This window comes from Aotus nancymaae, unplaced genomic scaffold (assembly GCF_030222135.1).
Source record: "Aotus nancymaae isolate 86718 unplaced genomic scaffold, 86718_ANA_hifiasm-v0.15.2.pri h1tg000041l, whole genome shotgun sequence".
NCBI lineage: Eukaryota > Metazoa > Chordata > Mammalia > Primates > Aotidae > Aotus > Aotus nancymaae.
Genome location: NW_026988455.1, coordinates 14,107,825 through 14,132,263, shown reverse-complemented (window position 1 = coordinate 14,132,263; position 24,439 = coordinate 14,107,825). Strand labels below are relative to the sequence as shown.

The 24,439-nt window shown below is 41.0% G+C and overlaps 1 long non-coding RNA gene across 8 annotated transcripts in view; it reads right to left on the bottom strand.

Moving 5' to 3' along the window:
* The window catches only part of LOC105718754 (uncharacterized), a 197,541-nt gene that overhangs the window by 172,246 nt on the left and 856 nt on the right, over positions 1 to 24,439 (bottom strand). For all 8 annotated transcript variants that reach the window (XR_010336993.1, XR_010336992.1, XR_010336994.1 and 5 more), the window contains exon 2: positions 9,091 to 9,191. This is a non-coding gene — a long non-coding RNA (uncharacterized LOC105718754). The remainder of the gene's footprint in view (positions 1 to 9,090; positions 9,192 to 24,439) is intronic.

Here is a 24,439-nt window from a genome sequence, read left to right as displayed (position 1 = left end):
CAAAGATAATGGGCTATAGATTGTATTCTAGGGAGGCCTAGCAAAGGAGCAACATGTAAATGAGCTCAGTACAACCTACACAACAGGCAATTTGTCTCTGGGCACTTCTCACCTGCTCTACAAGCTGGCTTTTCCCCAGCACCAATCCTGAGATCTTGTTTTTGCTTTCAAACAACTGTCTGGCTAATTCCCACTAACTCTAAAACAGCAAAGGGGCTGGCTGGCAACACCCCAAGCGGTGATGGTCCTAGAGTCTATTCACATTGTGGAGCAAGAGGAGAGGGGGAAGTGGAGAAGTCCAGAAAAAAAGAACTTGCCTGGGGCCTTGCAGGATCATCAGCTTCTGTGAAGGGGCCTAAGGCAGCTCCATCTCACTGTCATCATCCCAGGACAATAGGGAGATATGGGGACTATGCTACAATGAAAGGGACCTAGAGATGACTTGAGACCTCACGTGAATTTAAAAGAACAAATCAAGACAGTACTGTCATTTCAGAAAAGCTGCTGACTGTTCATCTAAACTTTATAGTTTATAGTTTACCCTTACCCCCATCTCAACTCTGCCAGACCCTAGAAATTCAGCAGGGATTTAAGACCTTGATCATGGAGAAAATATTAATAATCATGCTATAATAACAAATAACTATTGAACATTTACTATGCTTCAAGCACTGTGTTACAACTTTAAATGAACGTGGGTATATTATCAGCATCATCATCAATTCTGAGATGCAAAAACCACCTCAGAAAGGTGGACAGTTCTGTCCTGGATGAAATAGGAGGAATGGGTGGGACCAAGATGGCAGACAGGCAGCCCCATGACAGGGCTGTGTTGTAAGCCACTGTGGGAGGAGGGAGAGGAGGGGCAGAAAGAGAGGAGGCAGGGGAACAGTGATTGTGAGGCAGCCACACCTGAGTGCTAATTCTACGCCAACCTCTTTGCTATTATAACTAACAGCATAACAACTTAAGACAGTTTGTTTCATCAACTCCCGTTTTAAACATGAGGAAAAGGAGGTTTTTAAGGGATGACATGTCCCCCAGCTGATAATGCTGGAGCTAGCATTAGAATCCAGACAGATGCTCCAGTGACATTTGACTCAATATTCTTGCTGCTGCCAGGAAGAGGCACTTACAGAGCAGTCTGGCTGGAAAAGTGAACTTTGAGGATCTTTTAACTTCTAGTAGGATGAGGAAAGTTTTCATTTCTTTCTCACTTTGTTTGATATATTTTTTTTTTTGAGATGGAGTTTCACTCTTGTTGCCCAGGCTGAAGTGCGTTGGAACGATCTCGGCTCACTGCAACCTCTGCCTCCCAGCTTCAAGCGATTCTCCTACCTCAGCCTCCTGAGTAGCTGGGATTACAGGCACGTGCCACCATGCCTGGCTAACTTTTTGTATTTTTAGTAGAGACGGGGTTTCACTGTGTTGGCTAGGATGGTCTCGATCTCCTGACCTCGTGATCCACCCTCCTTGGCCTCCCAAAGTGCTGAGATTACAGGCGTGAGCTATCTTGCTCAGCCTTGTTTGATGTTCTATGTTTATTTTCCTTAAAAAGCATGCAAAGTGGGCAAGTAAATGTCCTCAAACTATAACTTAATCTTGAATAGAGATGGCTTAAGAGCATAGAGAGAAAGTAGACCAATTACTCTTCCTCACTTATCACAAGTCTAATCGCTAGGGAGTAATAAGACCAAAGAAAGCCAAAAATGGAAATATGTAAAAACAAAGACAAGATTGTTCTTTAGTTATATATTTTTCACAGACTAAATCAAGTCTTTTCCCCACAGCAAGTACTATCTACACAACATAAGTCTTGAATCTCAGAAGCTTCTGGGAGTCTATTACCCATCATATTATTTCCTTGGTATTTGGTCAAAGTGAGAAGGGATGATGAAAATTTTGGCAGGCTTTATACAAGGCTGATCAATATTTTTCATTTCCCCTTCTATGTATTACTACAATTCACAGCTGAGAGGACAAGTTAACCAGATACAGCACAGGAGAGAACGCCAAGCAGATACTCAAGTCAAGGCAAAGAGAGAAGGAAAAAATTAATGGAAAGAAGCTGAAGTGAGAATGGTTAAAAGAAGCAAAACTAGCCAGGCATCATGGTTCACACCTGTAATCCCAACTGTTTGGGAGGTCAAAGCGGGCGGATTGCTTAAGCCCAGGAATTCGAGGCCAGCCTAGGCAATGAGGCGAAACCCTGTTTCTACAATTAAGCAGGAATGTTGGTGCACACCTGTAGTCCCAGCTACTTGGGGGACTGAAGCCAGAAGACTGCCTGAGCCCAGGAGGTAAAGGCTGCAGTGAGTCATGTTAGTGCTACTGCCTCCAGCCTGGGTGACAGTGAGACCTTGTCTCAAGGAAAAGAAAAAAAAGCAGCAGCAGCTAAACAACAAGAAGCTCATAAAAAGCGTCTAAATTCATCACTGCACATATAATGAAGGTGGTGGACCCAGTCTAGCCACGGCCAGAGGGTCCCCACATACCTCCAGCACTAGCCCAGCATCATCAATCTCATTATCTGTGTCACTATCAAGGATAACAGTGGCTTCAGGTCCCAGACTCAACATAAAGAGAGGACCTAGAAGAGAACCTTGGAACTCTGGCCAATTTCAACATGCCTCCCACTAAGATCTGTCTTGGCAGGCAACAAGTTGATGTTGACACCTCAGGCTCTAGGTTCCCTGGCACTGCTAAGTTTTGGTGCCTTGCTTCTTGGGTCCCCACTTGCCCTTAGGGAGCAGAAAACTGACAATAATGAGACAAAGCTGTGCAGATCTAGGGACACAGTCACCTTTTAAGTCAGTTAGATAGCCAGCCTCCATCTACCTCCAAGCTTGCCCTGATGGGTTAGGATGAGGAGACTGTGTCCCAGCCCATTTATTGTGTCTTCAACAAAATTAAGCAGAGCTTGGAGATGGTGTAGATTGAAGAACATCAAAATCAAACCATCACATAGCTAGAAAATCAAAAAAACAGCCAGGAGGCCAGGGTTAGATATGTAGACATTAAAACCCATCTTAAAAAAAAAAAAGAGAGAGAGAGAGAACCATAAAGAATGAGATCAGGAATGCTGAAGACCCAAGTCAGGTTTCCTGGAAAGGAAATGGGATTTAGGAGCAGTCATTAATTCTGCTAAAGTCTCCTGCACTTGATTCTTCCTCACAAGTTTATCCATGGCACATCAAATCTACTTATTTTTCCATACAATCTGGGTAAGAGTAGATATTCATTAAATTTGCTTGTGGACTATCCACTGCTCCCATTTAGCACAGCGCCCCCATCACCATCCAGCAAATTATTACCGAAAGCAAGAAGACAGCCTCCTATGAGGCTCTCGGTGACAGAGCTGTGCAAAGAGCCAGCAGATGAATCTTTTGGATTCATGAGATATCTAATAGGGCCAGAGGAAGAGAATGGGGCCTGAGCATCAAAAAAGGACTTTAATTGGATTTGTTATGTTTCCTTTCATTAAAAAAATAAAATTGGGGGTATAAACTGTTAATTAAAACTTTTACATGGCATTGCTATTTCTAAAAAATATGTCAAAATAAAAAAAAGGATGATGAGACTGAGGGCAAAGAAGTGGGGGAGAGAGGGGGTAGGACTAGAGGGGGAAATGAGAGAGAGGGAGACTGATGAAGAAGGAGAGAAAACTTCCATTTGAAAGGCTCTGTGAGGCACTTAGTAAACCCCACTGTGAAATGATATGGAACCCAGCTCTGTCAGAGGTTTTAAGTACCCAAACTAAGGGATGAACAAAGATAAAGTTCTAGAAGCCACAAATATAGAGACAGAAATTCTTTGGATACAGGGAAGGATGCAGAGAAGTCCTTCTAGGAAGTACTACCAGAGGCTCCAAAGGAAGAAGAGAATTATAGTCGATGGGTAAATTCCACTGATGTTCCCAGAATTCCAGGAACCTGGTCACCACCAGAACCCCCTATCAGACACTCTCAAAGCAGTTACATAGTTCAGTAAGGAAATGTTATTCCGGCTTTAAAATAGGAGCCAATGTAGAAAGAGAATTCTCCTTACAGTTAAATCCCGAATTTGTCAGAAAATCGACCTTTTGTATGATGGAGTACCTACACTCCATTTACATCTCTGAAACCTAAGGATAGGCAATAGGCAAACATACTGCCTAGTAGCAGGCTACCTGTTACGGTAGAAACACAAAATCCATTCCCTTTCATATAAAAAACGGAATGAGTCTTTTCCTCATAAGACTTCAATATCCAGTAGTAAAACTACCAGCTTATAAACTTGCAGTGTTGGAGAGAAGAAAAAATCAAAATATATATTTCCTTTCATTAACTGAATACTAGGGAATGGAGAAGGCTTTATAACTGCAGGAAGAATACATCCTCTCATTCATCCCAGCTGCTTAATTAAATCAATTGGGAGTCTAATTTCATTGTGTCTTTTCAGATACTGAAATCCACTTATTGGGAGAAGAAGACTTTAGATGGTTAAAGTCACATTTGGTTGAATTTCTTTAGAAGACATAATCTCTTAGTGCAGAAAGGGATTGTCTGAAACAATCGACTGACAGACTCCCTCCCAGTACTTCTGAAGGCTGTCAGAGGACAAAGCAATCATAGACAGTGGGGCTGATTCCTATAAGCCACATATGATAAAAAGAGACAAAGATTAGCCTCCTCATCAGATAGGCACACTTTAGTCCCTGGAGAAGGTGGAATTTTACCACAACATCTGGCCAACAGAAAACTACCACGATTGAAGAAAATGTATTTACCCATCCCTTCCTGGAAGAGAAGGTAATTCAAAGTAGCAAAGAAAAAAATGACACATTTCAAAACAATAAGGGGACAAAAAAATCTGTTCAAGTTCAAAGAAGGAATATCAGAACCTAATGGTCATTCAAGATATGCCTTCAATGAGTTTGTGGTTGTATTTAAGCATCAGAAATGTTTTTAATTTTGGGAAGGAGAGACATGAAATTTAACAAAGTAAGCAGTAGATAATTAAGAAGTGTCTGTATATGGGGCTGGTTTGAGTGTAAACATCAGCCTCCCTCTATGAGTAACAGATTACTGGCCGGGCATGGTGGCTCATGCCTGTAATCCTAGCACTTTGGGAGGCAAAGGCAGGCAAATCACCTGAGGTCTGGAGTTAAAGACCAACTTGGCCAACATGGTGAAACCCCATCTCCAGTAAAAATACAAAAAATTACCTGGGTGTGGTGGCTCATGCTGTAATCCCAGCTACTCAGGAGGCTGAGGCAGAAAAATCGCTTGAACCTGGGAGGCAGAGGTTGCAGCGAGCCAAGATCACGTCACTGCACTCCAGCCTGGGTGACAGAGTGAGACTCCGTCTCATAAATAAATAAATAAAACATTACTTTTGTTACCCACCACACCCCCCAAAAAGGAGAAATTCTTGACCATGGAGAAATGTGATTTCTGGAAAGCTGCTTTTAAAAGACAAAAATCTTGCCAAATTGTACTACCCTATTATCATAACACACCACTGTTCTATTGCTACCTCTTTTTATAAAAGGACAGAACTTACACGTTTATATTTTAAAAAAACATTACAGAAGGTGCACTTTTTCCATCTTGAGATAAAACTGAACTCCTAATCCCACATTCATGGGGAGTCCCAAGTGGTTAGTAAATTATCTAGGGGCTTATGTTCTCCCAGTCATTCCCCCTTCTGATTCTCTGTTTCTGCTTAACTCCCCTCCACACTCAGCTCTCACTTCCTACATCCTCCTCTGGTCTCTTTACGGAGTCCTAATCTATTAAAAAAGCCTCTTTTCCTAATTTTCCTAAAGCATCACTTACTCATGGCAGGGGGTATACGATACATTTTATAGAAGGTCTGAAGCCATAATGGGGATTATATTACAGAGATCCCAATTAAACAAAATAACTAGTTTTATGCTGCTTAAATGAGTGAGAAATGATATAAAATTGTATGCCTAGTCTTTTTGGGGGTGGAAAGGAAGGGTCTTGCTCTGTCACCCAGGCCGGAGTGCAGTGGTGCTATCACAGCTCACCACAGCCTTGAATTCCTGGGCTCACTAGGCCTCCCACCCCAGCCTCCCAAAGTGCTGAGATTACAGGCATGAGCCACTGCACCCAGCCCGTGTGCATATTTGATTGTGTTAACATTACCTACTAGGAGGAAAAAAGAAGGAAATATACATAAGTGTGAACAGTGGTTAAGTTAATTAAATTATTGTTCATTTTTTTCTTCCTACATCTTCCTTGATGCACTTGGCTCTCTCCATGTCAAGGTGGGTGACCTCTTCTAGCCCCCATGCCTTTGGGCTTCCTTTTCATATTTATAAGAGAATGTCATCTCTGCCCAGCTTAGTGAACTGTTGTAAGCCTGTGGCTTTGGGCTTTCCCACCTGCTGAGAAGAGTTGCGTTCCAGGTACTTATCAGAGATGACCTCTAACTCTGTGCTGCTTAATATTTTGCAAAACTTCAGTTGAAAATAAACAATATAAATGGAAGATTGCCTGGAGGTTATTTCTTTCCCTTTATAGAATTATGCTTTGGCAAAATGCCAAGAATGAGGGACTTTATACAAAGAGGTCCAATGCAATTCAGTCACAGTCACTGCAGGGCATTTGAGGAACTTGGTCATCAATAACTCAAAATACTTTTTATGAGAAACTGAGAAAACTGACTTCTGTTCTTAATACTAGGGACAACTAAGCTCTTCCTAAAAAACTTCATTTTTTAAAAATCACATAACCAAATGGGATTTTCCTCTTTGCCTTAGTCACTGGGAAGCCTAGAGTCAAATTTTTATTATACAGGCATACATTTTCCATACTTACCTTTGCCATATTTATCCTTCCCCTTAGTCCTCATTTATTTTATATATTTATCTTTTTATTGTCTTAAAGTTTTTATGAACCAAGACAGTTATAAGAAAAGCACTTGCCCTACTCTCACAAAGGAAAACAAATTTGAACAACTGCTCATGGAATGACAGAGATATGATTAGAACGTTCTTCCACTCTTCAGTACACAAGACAGCCAGCATCTTCTTTGGCAAAACAACACTGATCAACAAAAAGAAGAAGAGTTCAACATTTTCTCTATGAATCCTGGGCTGTTTTCCACAAGAAAGCTGGATCTCTTTAAGAAATTCTGAGCTCGAAAAATGTTTTCATTAAATCTATTCAGTTTTTCTCCGTGGTTTGCCCTGGGAAAATGTGTTTGCATGAGTGTAACTGGTTGCTTGTTTTGCATCAGCAAAAGGACACCTTAATATTCACTTTTTAGGAAAAGCAGGTATATAAGGAACAATCCCATGAATTTCTGTTCCAGGGCCCTCCAGAGCAGTAATAGGGTCTAGCTCTGCTTAGCTGGAGATAAGTCACATGAGACAGAAAACCTGGAATTTCATGGCAGAGCTTTTGTATACCTCCTGTTGTGTAAAAGTTATTGTGTGATCATCATATTGCCTCTTTGGAACTCAGTAGGAAGTATTAAAAGCACATAATTTTAAATATTAGGGGTTAGAGAAAAGATGTTTGCTGTCATGTTTAAGACATTCCCTTCAATATAATCCAGATCTGGCTTGTTTTTCCTTCCTCAATAACTTTCTAGAAAAACTCTCATCCTTCTTTACTGAAATGGAGCTGTACCTTGTCTCAGGACTGTTCTGTAGAGCCTCAGTTGTCACTAATGCCCTTCCCCACAAACATAAGCCCCCTGTTATTAAAAAGTCAAAAAGTAACAGATGCTGGCAAGATTATGGAGAAAAAGGAAGTCTTATATACTGTTTGTGGGAGTGTAAATTAGTTCAACCATTGTGGAAGACAGCATCATGAGTCCTCAAAGAAATAAAGACAGAAATACCATTCATCCCAGCCATCCCATTACTGGGTATATACCTAAAGGCATATAAATAATTATATTATAAAGACACATGCATGTGTATCTTCACTGCAACACTATTCACAATAGCAAAGATATGGAATCAACCTAAATGTGTAACAATGATAGACTGGATAAAGAAAATGTGTTACATATACACTACAGAATACTATGCAGCCGTGAAAAAGAAGGAGATCATGTCCTTTGCGGAGCTGGAGGCCATCATCTTCAGCAAACTAAGGCAGGAACAGAAAACCAAATACTGCATGCTGTCATGAGTAAGTGCGAGCTAAATGATGAGAACACATGGACACACGGAAACAACAGACAATGGAGCTGATCAGATGGTAGAAGCTGGGAGGAGGAAGAGGATCAGGAAAAATAACTAATGGGTACTAGGCTTAATGCCTGGATGATGAATAATCTGTACAACAAATTCCCGTGACATAAGTTTACATATGCAACAAGACTGTACATGTATCCCTGAACTTAAAAGTTTAAAAAAGCCCTCAAAAGATGACTGTATGACTGTAAGCAACAACAGTTAAGATGCTGGAGTTAACTAAGGTCTTACTATGTGCCTGGAACAATGCAAAGCTCTTTATGAAGCTCTCATTGTACTTCACCACCAGCCTTCTAAGAAGGTGCTGTGGTCTGAGTGTTTGTGTCCCTTACAAATTCCTAAGCTGAATCGTAATTACCAACATGATGGTATTAGAAGATGCGGCATCTGGGAGGTGATAAGATCATGAGGGATTAGAGCCCTTGTAAGAGGTCTGAGGAAGCTGGTTTTGTCCTTCTACCATATAAGGATGTTGCCTAGAAGTTGGCAGCTACAAGGAACAGGCCCACGCCAGACGCCAAATCTGCTGGCACCTTTGATCTTGGACTTCCCAGCCTCCAGAATTATCAGCAATAAATTTCTGTTGTTTATGGATTATCTCATTTAAGGCATTTTGTTAGAGCAGCAGGAATGCACTAAGATACTAGGTCTATCTCCATTTTAATATTTAGCCTCAGACCACTGAGTAACTTGTCCAAGGTCAAACAGCTATGAGATGACAGAAACAGGATTCAAACCCAGATCTGTCCAACTCTCAAATATATGCTCTTAAACATGACGTCATTGGGACTCCATTTGTCCAGAAGAGCAGAAAGTCTAAATCCTCTTTCCATGGCTTGCTCACCCCAATAGAGATAAGAAGTTCTAGGTACCTGCTCATGGGCAGAGGGTCTGCCAGTCCTGCTTTCTCCCATTTATCCCCTAGAGCCAGAACTCAGTCATGCTTCTTTGATCTCCAGAGGACCATAATAGCCTGCAACAGAAGACAGTTGCTTTAGAAAACAAAATCAGTCAAGAAACCTGGTGTCCCATGAAGTTTAAAACGGTCTTCCATTGGCTAACCCTGACATCACTAAAATGCAGGGTCACCTCCAGCTATGTCCACAACAGTTTAAGTGAGGCTGGGCCTCTACCCCAGAGCCTCTTATGACAATGTTAGCATTCCCGGTGGGTGTCTTGGAAATATGAGGGCACATTTTAGTTGTCACATGACTGAAGGCTTTGTATTGCTGGCTTTTAGAGGGCCAGGATTCTAGACATCCTGCAGAGCAGTGGCATATCCTACACATCAAGAAAAATGGTCTACAGGAGGCTGAGGCAGGAGAATCACTTAAGGTCAGAAGTTCAAGACCACCCTAGGCAACATAGCAAGACTTTGTCTCTATAAGTAATAAAACCTTAGCCAGGCACAGTGATGCATGCCTGTAGTCCCAGTTACTCAGGAGGCTGAGGAAGGAGGATGACTGGGAGCTCAGAAGTTAAGGCTTCAGTAAATTATGATCATTCCACTGCACTCCAGCCTGAGAAAAATAGCAAGACCCTAAAAAAAAAAGGTCTATATGCCTTACATATCCAGAGATGTTCCAACAGGTGTCAAGAGTTTCCTCCTTATTTATAATTATCTGAGCAAAGTTTTGATTTTGTCTTACATATAAGCAAAAATTACTTTGTTATAATTTTACTATAACTGAATTTTCCAGGAATGCAGCCAGTATATCTAGACAAGGGAAGGTTGTCATGTATTTAAGTTGGAACATCACCAACTGTGGCTCACCATTTCAGAAAATCCATGTCACTAACAGCCATACCACTTGTGATATGACAGTGTCCATTCTATTCTACTATACCAGTATCATACGGATATGCTGGCCTATGGGTGGCCACATTCACAAAGAGCCTACATGTGCAATATCTGACCACTGTATGTTGTCTCTGATGTGGTTTGGCCATGTTGCTTTTTTATAAATTGTTTTCTTTCATGTCTCCTTTATATTATACTAAGAACATTATTTTATTTTTGGTAGATTAAATATGTACATATATCTTATCTATGATTTTCATTTCAGGACAGGGAAAGGGCATTTCAAGATATTTCTTACCTGAAGCGGCAACTGATAGTATGGAGAATCACTCTACTCTCCTGCCTAACAGAGCGCAAACCCCTGTCTAGGTAATGTGGATCTTCAGGTTAAAAAAAAAGGAGCTTCTTTGCTCAGTGTTATCTCAGCTCAGGGTGCTCTATGCCAAAAGTGATTTGGGCTACCAGCTGCCATCTTTTTAGATTCACATGCCCAAGCCATTTGCTCAAAGCAGAATCCTTCATTTTTTGGAACAAGGCAGGATCCAATGCCATTGCTAACATCCAGCACAACTCTGTGTGTCCCCATAGGCACTTTAATACAGGGACCTTTTTATTGTCCTATGGTATTGGATCACCCAGCCCATTCAAAGTTTTCTGTAACCTGAAATTACAAGGAGAGGAGGTCTAAAGATTTTGTTCCCTTCCCTCCCAGGAGGGCCATTTAAGTCCTTATGCAAGTTTACTTACCTCTATCCTGCTTTCTTTCCTACAATTTCAAATTCTTCGTATCTATACACTGTCCCAGTGAAAACCTCACTGTACACTCCACCAATACTACTGATAGTCACTTTAGACATTCATTTTCTCTTTGAATCCAGATGAAATGCTATAAAAGGCCAGAGGCTGAGCAAGAATTATTTCCTTTCCTCAACTGAAGAAAGTAAGGCTCAGAAGGAGTTAAGGGACTTTGGCAAGGACATAGAGTTCATGAATAGCAGAGCCTGGACAAAAACCCTAGCTTTTGAATCCAAATGCCAGGGTCACACCATATTAAGGTGATGAAAAATTTTGCAAACATATCTTAGAGTCAAACAAGTTCCTTCTACAACACTGCTTTGAAAGTTTTTTCTTTCTTTCTTAGGCAAGGTAACTAGAGTCATCCTCTAGACAAGCAGAGAAAATACTACTTACAATTTAGATGGCACTTTATGCTGAATATGGGCCAAAAACCCTTCTAACACACAACTCATGCACACTTATACCCAAAGTCCAGCTGTTATTTGCTCTGCTGCTTATTAATGGGACATGCTCACACAGCTTAACATCTTATGTGGGGCCTGCAGACTTCATATTGAAATTCTCAAACATATCCAGCTTATGAGCCCCTGCATTCCTGAACTCAAGCTCCTACAGAACCTGAGGAGAAGCCAGAAGTTTAAAGAGTGCTACTTTTTAGTATGTTTTCCTGATCATAATGAGGGAGCTAAGGTCTCTTCATGCTCTGAAATCCCATGTTGCTTTGACAAGAGCCACTCTTCCTTGCCCTTATCAAAAACTGGGCATCCACCAATCTCCTCTCTGGCACCTCTGAACTTTGGAGAGCAAGCCAGTGCTCTCCTGAGCACCTCTGAGAGCTCACCCAGACCCGAGAACTACATGCAGCTCTGTAAAGGAGAGTGCCTGCAGGCTTCTGGGACCTGGAAAACTGGTGCTGACTACAACCAACGGGAGCATCTTCAGGCTGAACATAGGACAGACATGGGTACCCCCGCCTCCGCAAGGCCTACTCCTCAGAGGTTATATGTTACGACTGGTGCTTGATCTACATTGTCTATGTCGATGAACAAATACCATAGATTTACATTTGGTGGTTAAAATTACACACAGTGGACCCTTACTGTTAACTGCTTTCCATGAAACAACTTTAGTACAAGATAAGTGTCTCTTGTATCTGGTCCAAGACTCTGTGCTGCCATGTTACAAGAGGATTACAGTATAAAGTGTCATGCCTCTGAGAGGTTCATGCTATGTACTCCAAAGGACACAACTTCATCAAGGCTTTAAACATTTTCGGTCTGAGCTCTGATTGCAGCAGAATTTCAGCGGTTACAGAAACGTGGTAAGTATAGTCTGGATACAGATTACCCTCGTTAGTCACTTAAGGGGTGCTTTAAGTGTGTGCATGCTGGGGTTCCAACTGTGGGCTCCGTGGTTATGGTCCCAAACATTACAAATGTCAATGCACTTGAAGAAAAGGTTAAAAATAACAAAGGAAGACAAAATTACATGGCAAAAAGAGTAATGCTTCTGTGATCTCCAACCTTATTGAACATGACGACATGTATATAATGACAAAAATTCCACAGATCTACTCCCACATGATTCTAGAAATCAAGACCAAAGGAAACACAGGACTGTAGCAGGTATTTCTGGGTGAGAAAAGAGAACATCATTTTTGGGGAGAAAGGGGAGTTTTTCTGGGGGCAGGAGTTTCCAAGTGCCAACACCAAGGGATTGATTTAGGCTCTGGAAGGAAAGACACTGAAAATTTATCAGCAAAGATAATGTGTATAACAACAACAACAAAAAAAAAAACTGAGAAGATGAATTTGGGAGTGAAATTATAAGTAGATGTCACAAAACATCACAGTCTCTTATTTAATCCATATAAACCAAGAACTCCCACTAAACTCCCAAGAAGATTTTTTAATTAACCAGTGAGTATCTGGGGAGAACAATACAAAGATCCTCCATACCCCAAATCCAGATAACCACATGAAAGGCACAGTCAACTTGCTACTTTGGTTGTAAAACCAAATATGTACACTGCCAAGTCTGGATACAGGACAAGTATCTATAACTGAGCAAGACTTAAATGGCCAGTAACATCTCCTACCAGAGATACTTTGATGATTAAGAAAATAAAGATTCTGATGATGACCAGAGGCTGGGGGAGGTGGCGAGGGTGGGAATCAAAGTTGTTGATCAAAGGGAAGAAAGAAAGTATCAAACAGAAGGAACAGATTCTGAGATCTATTGCATAACAGAGTGATTACAGTCAATAATCACATACTGTATATTTCAAAATAACTAGGGAGGGTGAATTTCAAATGTCTCACCATAAAACATAATAGGTAAGTGAGGTGATAGATATGTTAATTAGGTTAAGTTAATCATGTCACACATTGTATAAATACATCAAAACATCACATTGTACTCCATATAGTCAATTATTTGTCAATTAAAATATTAATAATACATTTTAAAAATATACAAAAAAAGAAAAAAAGATTCTAATAGAAGAGCTATTCTATCTGACAGTATATTAGACCTCTTAGTACAAACTGAAGCCAGTTCATATCAGAGACAAAGGAAATGGGAAAAGAATTTGACCTGATGAATAGTTCCTGTTTTCACCTTCAATTTCCAAATAATCCTTCTTGCAATATTTCCGGTAATTTCTCCAATGAATTGTCTCCTGAAGTGAACTTGATTAGAGGAAATGATATTAGATCTACAAGGCACAGCTCCATTTCTCTTCATATTCTATAAATTTTCTTCCACGGGCAGAACCTCCCAAGATTTCTTAAGACAGCCAAACAGAAGACAGGATGGAGATGAGGGGAGGGGGGCCAGAATTAAAAAAAAGAAAATAAATGCAGCTTTAGTGGATGTGACTTAAATTTATTTGGAAAATTAAAAGACAGAAAAAGAAGTTATAACTGATGCAAATTATAACTATCGCTTTATTTTTCCTTCTAGTTACTAACAGAATTTCTAACTGCCATACTTTGCTACAAGATCCTAATCAAAACAACAGAGGGAAAAAGGATGTTTCATTTCCCTCTTAAGGGGGTCCTCTAAGACTCCGAGTTTTACCTGTGGTGATCCAATTTGGTGCTAAGTCATGCTAACACACATACGACTTGGTATCTCTTATTTTGCTCTCATTTTATTTTTGCCTTGCTCCACAAACTGATGTTAGATGAAGGCCAGTCCTAAGAATGCCATTGTCAACAAGAAAAATGAACTATAAAAATTTATAGTAGGCCTGTTTAAAGTATAAGACATGGAGTTCATCAAGAGATCTCACTTAGACTTTATCTAGCCACATTAAATATCAATGCCATCTTTCTGTATGTGAGGCTTAGAATAGTCAGGGGACACTTTGCATAAACTCAGTGAGGAAGTTGATCTGTGCCTGAGCTCCTCCAAACTGCTGAAAAGGGATTATTCTCCTCAGAATTCATCTGCAGCCTCCTCCCAGGGAATACTGATGTCATATTTGCAAAGTACTTTGAACTTACTCAGAAGAAAGGCAACACACAAACTCAAGACATTCTTCTCACACTATGTAAGACATAGCGATCTTTTTTGTTTCATATTTAGAAAACTGTCCCTCTAGCCAAGCAAGGTCTGTGATGAAATCACAGCAAAGGAAAGACAAGATCTCCCATGACCTTCATGTATCTTTTGTTGCTTGTTTTGAGGAGTCTTTTTAAAAAATATTTTTACTGAACGAATACTTGACACATTAATAGGGTGCATGTGATATTTTGTTATGTGTATAGACTATGTAATGGTTCAGTCAGGGTATTTGGGATATTTATCACCTCAAATATTTATTATTACTACACATTGGGAACATTTCAAGTTACCTGTTTTTAGCCATTTTGAAATACATAATACATTATTGTTAACTGTGGTCGCTTTACTATCAAACATTAGAGCTTATTCCTTGTATCTAGCTGTGTATCTATATCCATTAGCCTCCCTTTATTGTCCCCCCTTTGCCACACCACACCCTTCCTACCCTCAGCTATTTGTCATTCTACTCTCTGTCTCGATGAGACCAACTCTTTTAGCTCCCACATGAGAGTGAGAACATGAGATATTTGTCTTTCTGTTCCTGGCTTATTTCACTCAGGATAATGACCTCCAGTTCCATCCATGTTGCTGCAAATGACATAAACTTACTCTCTTTTATAGCTGCATAGGATTCCATTGTGTAGCTATACCACATTTTCTTTGTCCATTCATCTGCTGATGGGCACTTAGGTCAATTGCATATCTTTGCTAATGTGAATAGCGCTGCAGTAAGTATGCAAGTGCAGGTATCCCTTTCGTATACTGACTTCGTTTCTTTTAGATAAATACCCAGTAATGAAATTGCTGGATAGTATGCTAGTTCTGTTTTTAGTTTATTGGGAAACTCCATACTATTTTCCATAGTGGCTGTACTAATTTACATTCCCACCAACACCATAAGAGTTCCTTTTTTTCATATCCTTTCCAGCATCTGTCATTTTGTTTTGAGCAGTCTTTATGCCAGCCAACTCTCTCTCTATCTCTTCTTTGTCCTTTCTTGCAGTCCCTGGCAAATGAGAGGAAGGAAGGGAACAAGAAATATAAACAGAGAAAACTAAACAATGATCCATCCTTCTTGTAGTCACTTACTCCCTGAAAGGTGCTTAGAGTTCACTGAGAAAGCTGATTAAAAGATATCTTCCCATATTCCAATTCACTTCCACAAATGTAGTAAGCCCTTCAAGTATTTAAGCCATAATTTTTGCCTTTACAATATTTACTTCTCATAGCAGGAAAGTATCAAGTGTTTATTGCAAAGAAGGACACTGTTCATATTGTGGTGTTCTCAGTAACAATCGTGGTATTATGGCTAAGAAAGCAAAAAGCAAATGTTAGAGTCAATGGCAGTCTCAGGTATGTCTCATTCCCCAAGTTTCCCCTCCCAATCCCAACATTCCCCCTCTCCATCTCTATCTACAATGAGACCTCTCTAACTGGTGCTTCCAAATGACCTTTCATTATCTTCTTCCCAAAGCAAATCCAAGTCAAATTAGGAAGGAGGGCTGATTTGGGTCATTAACCATCAATTGTCTTTCAATTTGGTCAGTAACCATGACCAGTTCTTCATCTATACAAGGAAACGTCTCCAAAAGGATGAAACTTCTCATTTCCCTCACATGTAAACATTGTCCATTCAGAAAAACAATGAGACCCTGAAAACTGCTGTGATAAACATGCCTTCTGAGAGAGTTCAATGTCTCCTGGGGGGTGGCGGGAGACAGAAAAATAGAATTCCAATTACTACCAGGTCTTAAATCTGTTCCCACCATGGTGGTTTAGCAAAAAAAACCACAGCCTACTTCCTGTTATCCTATCACAAGAATAGCTGAAAATCATTATATCTTTTTTTTTTTTTTTCGAGACAGAGTCTTACTCTTTCTCCCAGGCTAGAGTGCAATGGAGTGATCTCGGCTCACTGAAACCTCTGCCTCCGGGGTTTAAGCCATTCTCCTCTTCAGCCTCCCAAGTAGTTGGGACTATAGACGCCCACTACTACACCTGGCTAATTTTTGCATTTTTAATAGAGACAGGGTTTCGCCATGTTGGTCAGGCTGGTCTCGAACTCCTGACCTCAGATGATCCACTCATCTTGGCCTCCCAAAGTGATGGGATTACAGGCATGAGCCACCTCGCCCAGCCAAATCACTCTTTATGTTCAAAAACATACTTTCTCTCTCACACAACTCATTCAAGGGCTCCTTTAAGATCTCAGTGGAAGACCCAGCTCCTGTTAAAAGCACTTCTCCAATTACCATAGAATCCCCTTAACTCTTTGATCTGTCTATCCATTTATTCCAGACTTTTGACTCTAGGAATCATTAAGTGGTCTTTCCTCTTTTAGATGGCAAACTCTGTCATGCTTCATAATTGAGTGTGCACTCGATAAATGAATGCTATAGTGCTCTAAGAGATAATACTCTTCTACTGGCAGCAAATCCAAGAAAAACTTCCTTAGAAAAGAGGACTGTCAATTACCACTTAACAAGCCTGAGGTTTGGCTCCTGCAGAAAAAGCAAGCAAAACAATAACAACTCACCCCCCAGAGCAGCCACATTGCTATCTGGTTGCTACCCTCCAGTCACCTGGCATACTGTGGGTCCTACAGAAGGTGCTGGACAAGTCCTTGTTGGTAGATTGATTTGTAAAGGCATGAGATCGGTGATATGTAATCCATCACCTGATAGGTAGACGTCAGCTGGGTTCCAAACAGTCTAGCTGTGGCCAGCTTCTGACCTCCCATGATCCTTGGCTCCTTTACAGCTGACAAATCTAGCTGGATGTGAGATGCTGGGCCAGGAGCAGGATGCACAAAGTGAGGACTGGAGGCTGTTCTGGAACCCTAGCAAGAATTTGCATTTGTTTCTCCCACCACAGACACAACAACATCCCTGCCTCTCTAAGGGTGCATTCTCATTCAAAACCTATAGCACAGCTTTCCTTCCAAACCCCAGTGGCCACAGCTTCAGGCTTGACACTGAGTGAGTTACAATTGAAATGCACATTAGACTCACCCAGAAAGATAAAAATGCTCATGCCCAGGCCCCACTGCCAGACATGTTATTCAATTGGCCTAGAGAAGAGCTGTTCCTATGTTGATATTCTTAAAAGCTCTCCAGGAGACTTTAATGTACAGTCAGGGTTAAGGACCACAGCCTTACATTGTTCAAATCCTGGGCCTATTCCTGTAATTGCTTCTCCTGCACACTGAAGCTGCTGATTTATTATATGCCAGACACTGTTCTAAATGCTTTATTATAAAGGCATCCAACCCTCATAAGAAGTGGGTGCTCTTCCTACCCCTATTTTTCAGGTGAAAAACTTGAGGCATAAAGAGAGGCTAAATAATTTGCTTAAGATTTCAGAGGGTCAGAGCCAGGCTTTGAACTGAGGAAGACTCACTCCAGCACCCACTCTATTAACCATTAACCAATACTGCCTCTCTGCATTCATTCAACACACAAAGGCTTTCCAGTACCACGAGTGCCCTCTAGATTCTATACAGACACAATCACCTTTTCGGATAGTCATATTTTTAAATACTCATATCCAAACAAATAGTCTCTTGATCAAAAACTTTCCATGGCTTACTAAATGCTTTGAGGATAAAAATACAAACAATATACAAACGCCTTCCTTTGTTGTTCTTGCCTCTCTCTCCAGTATCTCCTCTTGGATCTATCCTCCAAGAATTCCGAGTTACCTGCAGTTTTTACATCTACCATATAACCCTAAAGCCAGGCTCAAAAACTGGGTCTCCCCTCCACTCTCCAGATGTGGTAATTATCAACATTAGAACTCTCCATAAATGTGTTTTTAAAACTATATAGAGATGCTAGGACATACCCTTCCAAAGAGCCAGGCTGGAAGGAAGCATATTTATTCAGAAACTCAACCCTGCCAGGAATGTGAGCAGCAGTATAATATTAATTTAAAAACCTCTTTACATAACCAACTAAGAAAACATTAAATGAATAAACTATCTACTTCCACAAAATTCTTAAAAGTTCAAAAACGAAATATCACGGTTAAATGGTAATACCTAAAGAACTTGCTGCATTACTCTAACTTGCAGGTTAAAATACTTATGTCCTAATAAGCAATCTATGGTTATCTAGTTCAGTAGAGGCCACAATGCCTCTAATTCCACAGAAACCCCCATTGTAAGAGCATTTCAAATGCACTATATTCCAAAACCTTCTATAAATTACATTTATGACAAATGAGAACAATCAAATTTTGGGTAAGTCATAGGAATTATCAGAGCTTTCAAAAATAAATGGTCCAGTATTTCATTCCTGCATTGAAAACCAAAGGAAACAAAACTCAACCCTACAAAACAAAGAACGCTGGTGAGTCCACAACGCAGCCTAGAACGTGTCCTAGATTTACCAATTTCAACTTAGAATGTAAACTATGTGTGATTTACTTTACATCTCCCAGGTCTGTAAATCTACCCATTACCTCCTCTGACACTGCATTCACATCTATCATTGACTGGACAAAACCCAGTTTGTCCTCGCTCCATCGTGAAACAGAACATCTTTCTATTAGGCCACCCAAGTCCTAAGTGATGTCCTTCCACACAACCCAGACGAAAACCGCGCATATACAAAGCCATCTGACTTCTCCTAAGCCTAGCTCAGAATGTCTCAACTGTGGCACCACTGACATTTTAGACTGAATAACTCACTGTGGGGCCCTGTCCTGTGGACTGCGGGATGTTCAGCAGCATCCCTGGCCTCTACCCAAGAATGCCAATAGTACATCTCCCTCTGGCAGGACAGTGAAGTGTCTCAAGACATTGACAAACATTTATTGGGTGCTAAAATTGCTCCCAGTTGATAACCATTTGTCTAGCCTCATATTCAACCCATTTGGAGTTTCACTCCAACCAGAAACTATTTTTACCACATTTGGCCACATTTTTACTTTCTGAAATTGTTTAGAAGCAGTCTTTAGGCCAGGTGCCAGGACTCACGCCTGTAATCCCAGCACTTTGGGAGGCCGAGGCGGGCGGATCATGAGGTCAAGAGTTTAAGGAGTTCACCGCCAGCACAGCGAAACCCCATCTCTACAAAAATACAAAACAATTAGCCGGGCATGGTGGCATGCATCTGTAATCCCAGCTACCTGAGAGGCTGAGGCAGAAGAATCGCTTGAAGTGGGGAGGTGGAGGTTGCAGTGAGCCGAGATCATGCCATTCTACTCCAGCCTGGGTGACAGAGTGAGACTCCGTATCAAACAAACAAAAAAAGCATTCTGTAAAATTGTCCTTAGCCTTGGAATTTCAAAACCTTGTTCTTACTAGATTGTACCCTCAATCAAGATTCATTTATACTAAGTTCACATTAAGCCCCGATTTGGAATGGGGAGTTGATTTCGCCAGGTTACACAAGAATGCAGTTGTTCAAAACGGTTCTTACTACTACCACCTGTGTTCCTTTTCTGAATGCTCTCCAGTAGGGATTAGCCATGCAGTTTCCACTGGGAGGCAGAGTTTTGCCTACTGCTTTCCAGTAAGTGCATTCCATCCCTCAAGAGGACACCTCTGTCAGTTAGGTAGCAACTAAGGGAAAACTCAATCTAAACTGACTTCAGCAACAAAGGGAATTTTTTGGCTCAGGAAAAAAATGGCAGCTTTTGAAACAAGTTGACCTGGGCCTAGGCTTACAGATTTGAGTGCCATTTATTTCAATTTCCTCTTCTCCATGAGTCAGTTTGGTCTTTTAACTAGCTTCCTTCAGGGTGGCAAAATGCCAGTAGCAGTTCTGGCCTTGAGTCCACACATCTCATTACTTAGAAGGTAGTGCCTTTCTAACCAAGCAAAAGCCCTGAGCTTCATCATAACTGAGTCAGCTTCTGTAATGTGCTTAGGGCTGAAGCATACAATCAATGCAAACAGAGGGAGGCCACAGGCGACTGGCTGAGGCCCTTAAACCAATCACAGTGGCTGAGGGGGAGAGTAATGTCAATGCGTTTAGAACAGTGGTTCTCAGGGTACGCTCCCAGACCAGTGGCATTAACTCTGGGAACTTCCTGAAAATGCAAATTCTTGGGCCTACTGATTCAGAAACTCTGGAGGTGGGGCCCAGCAATCTATGTTATAACAAGCCTTCCAAGTGATTCTGATGGAAGCTAAAATTTGTGACCCACTGATTTTGACCATCAGGTCCTATTCATGGAGCTTAGCAGGAGTGAATCCCACTCATTTCCCTGGGCTGGCACACAATTAGAAAGTGACGGAATGGAGGCCTGAGAAGTTACCATCGAAACATTTCAGAAAGGGATGGCTCCAGAAGAGCATAGCTCATTTCACTTCCTACTTTCTATGCTGAGGCTCTGGGGTAGAAATCACAGTGATGAGTACTACAAACTAGCAAATTGGTTTGAAGATTATTTTTGATGCCAGTATTATTAGTCTAAGGACCTTGAAGAAAAATGACAAGCATCAACCTTAGCATTTTCTATGGGTCCTAACCTACTCCCTTAGGAGAAATTTGACAAATTTATGTACACAAATATGACAGAAGTAAACCTACTTAGCAATTAAAACCACATTGAAGAAGGCATTCTCTAAAACAGTTCCTTAATCATGACTAATCCTAAGAATCAACTGGAATAGGGTTAAGTATACAGATTCCTGGGCTCTACCCTAGACCAGCTGAATCCCTCATCAAGGGAGGGGCCTGAGAAGCTGTAGTTTAACAGACATTGCCAGTGATTCACATGGATTATACATGTTTGGAAAATACTTCAAAGAGATAAAGCCCAAAAACCCAGGTGAAAAATCTCATGGAGGAATTACTCAAATGCTTCTGACTAATCAAACCACAGTTTCTTCCTTTTGTTTTCTATTTTTATTTTTTTCGAGACAGGGTCTCCCTGTGTCAACCAGGCAGCAGTGCAATGGCATGATCACAGCTCACTGCTGCCTCACCCTCCAGGGCCTGAGCAATCCTCCCGCCTCAGGCTCCCCTCCACCCCCAGTAGCTGAGACTACAGGTGTGCACCACCACATCCAGCTAGTTTTTTGTATTTTTTGTGGGGTTTGCCATGTTGCCCATGCTGGTCTTGAACTCCTGAGCTCAAGTGATCTTCCTGCCTCAGCCTCTCAAAGTGTTGGTATTACAGGCGTAAGCCACTGCACCCGGCCTCCTCTCCTTTCTTTAATGCACTCCCTCACTATTGGGGCCTCTAATTAATGTTTCTTCCTCTAGTCTGACCCTATCCCACACCCTAAACGTGTTGCTTTTCATACCATTGTCAGAGTAAAAGAAACTTCTTGTCAGGGACTCTGATCAAAATCTGTCACTAGTCCTTATCATGGCTCATAGGATAAAATTCAAAGCCTTAGCATGACACTCTAGACTCCAGCTAATCTAGTCCTTGCTTTTCTTCTTCAACCTTACCTCACATCGTTAGTCCACCTGAACCCCACCCTTGAACCACACTGAATTCCTTCCATTGCCTTGGATACATGCTGCTCCTTTGTGGCCCCTGCTCATCATGGTTTTCCTTCCTTCTTCCCCTGATGTATCAGTCAGGCTATCACCAGGTTATGCCAACGTAACAAAATCTCGGTAGATGAAGATGAAAGCGATTTACAACTCTCTCACCTGGTCTATGTTAGGGGTGGGCAAATTTTTTTTTTAATTTTTCTAAAGGGCCAGGTGGTAAATATTTTAGGCTTTGTGAGCAAGGTACAGTCTCTGTTGCACACTATTCCTCTTCTTTGTAAAACTCTTTTAAAATGTAAAGATCATTCTTACTCATAGGCCACACAAAAACAGGTGACTGGCTAGACTTGGCCCGTGAGTCCTAGCTGCTAACCTCTAACCATTGCAAAAGACACACAGACAGCAGGAACTACTCACATAGGTAGTTCTAAATGAATCTAATCACTCAGAGACCTGGACTAATGCGGCAGCCACCTCTTAAACATTTGCTGGCACCATGCAGACAAAAAGAGAGTCTCACATAAGCAATTAAACGCTCCAGTCTGGACATGGCACCCTATAACGTAGGCTCACAAATAATTAGCCAAAGTTAGTCTTTCGACCCCATCCAACCAAGGGGGCCAGGATGTTCAATCCTCCCATATGTCCAGAAGTAGGGAGAACTCAGATTACTGGGTGAAAATGATATATATATTAAAAAAAGCTCAAACGCTCTGTCAAGCCTTTTCTGATACCCTCATCCTGCAGCCAGAATAGTTGCTTCTTCCTTGCGATGTTATAGCACTTTAAGCATCTCTTAATCAGGGTGCTGTACATAGGGTGCTACAACTGCCCACTTGCCTGCCTCCTCTACCAGACACTGGGCTTCCTAGACAAGCACTTCTATATGCTCACTACTTTGCACAGTGCCTGCTAGTCAGGGATGCTCAATATGTGTTGCTTCAACAAATAAATGAATGTGGTGGTTGTAGGAGTGAATGGGATCCTCTTTGCATTTACCTGAAGGCATCGGGAATCCGGCAGTGTCAACTTCTCTGAACCCAGTTAGTTCAACCACTTCAATCTCCACTTATGATCAATTAGCTCAGTTAAACCACTTCATTCTCCACTTATCCTCAATTTATCTTTTTAGTTATTAGTTACTTTCTATCATAATCAAATGCATTTCTCCATACAACCTTTTTCGTCTAATAAACACCTTGCAGAGAGCTGGTCCTTGAGGCCACAGAGCAATTTGATATTAAGTAGGTCGGTTTTGTTTTCAGTTTACAGGTCGGAAGGCAGGCACAAAGAGGCACAGTGATTTTTCCCAAGTTACACAGTCAATCAGAGATGGAGCCAAAAGTTATGCTTTCTTTTGAGTCAGCAAAAAAGCCACAAAATTGAACATAGAGCTGCAGCTAAGTTCACCGAAAGTTTACTTATATCCCTTGGAAAATTAGAAAATACACGTTTTTCAAAGATAAGTCTTATACCATATCAATGTTTAGCTTGTAGTGTTCACATTTCTCTGAGTAAAATATTAAAAAGAAGTCACATGACTGTTTATTAATGCTGCCCCTTTTGGTATTGATTCTACCCATCCCCTGTACTCCTTTCCTCTTCTGTAAAGTGACAGCTCCCCATCAGAACCCTGAGAATATGAAAGACATCGTGCACTGAGGTTTTCCCATTACATCTCAATGCCCATTAGGTGAATAACACTGACATGCATCTTCACTACTAAATGTCATAAAAACAAATTTTAGTTGTTTCACATGAAGGCTGTATGGCTGCTGCAGTTTGTATCAACTATGTAACCACAGGGTAGGCAAAATAGCATTCAAAATGAGCTATACTGCAAGATCCCATCCATACCTAGAATTAGTCCCTTTCATGCTTAGCAGTCATGATCTGGGTATCTTTGGTCTCTTTGGTCCCATAGAAACATATCCTGACTCGGAATTTTCCTCTCCTGTGTGTCTCCTGGATATAGAGTTCCTAATAAATGTCTCCCCTGACTGCTAGTCTTGACAAATTCCTAGGAGAAGCAGGGCAAGGAGAAGACAGGGAGGCAGTGCCCCCTACTCTTCAGATCATCAACAGAATAGACTCGGAATATGATATTACTGAAATCTTCCAAGTTTGAAACAAGATTAAAAACAACTTTTAAAAAATACCTAAAAACCTTTTATTTAAGAAAGCGGAATCGCTCGATGTGCCCTCCCACTCTGGTTAGATGCTTAACAGACCACAGCAGACAATGCACCTCAACCGGGGCTAAGCGTGCAAGAATACTGAAGTACACAAAAAACAAATTATAGGCTCACGGACTGTCAGGCATAAAAGAAGAATAAATCCTTTCTAGGAGTCTTGCTTTTGCTTCCTTTATTCTTTCCTTAAGTCTTGTAATTGAATGTTACAAAGTACATCAAGAAGAATAAACCTATGGGGCCCCTCTCTTCCAAACAAGAAAAGGTTAAGCTTTTAATTACAGGCCCTCAAACTATCATTTTATGCAATTAGCAATTAACTATAATCGTTGATGAGCGAATGCAAAGCTGCGCTAGCAATTTCCCTTCTCCTCATCCCAGGCTGGGTTATTTTAGTCTTGTT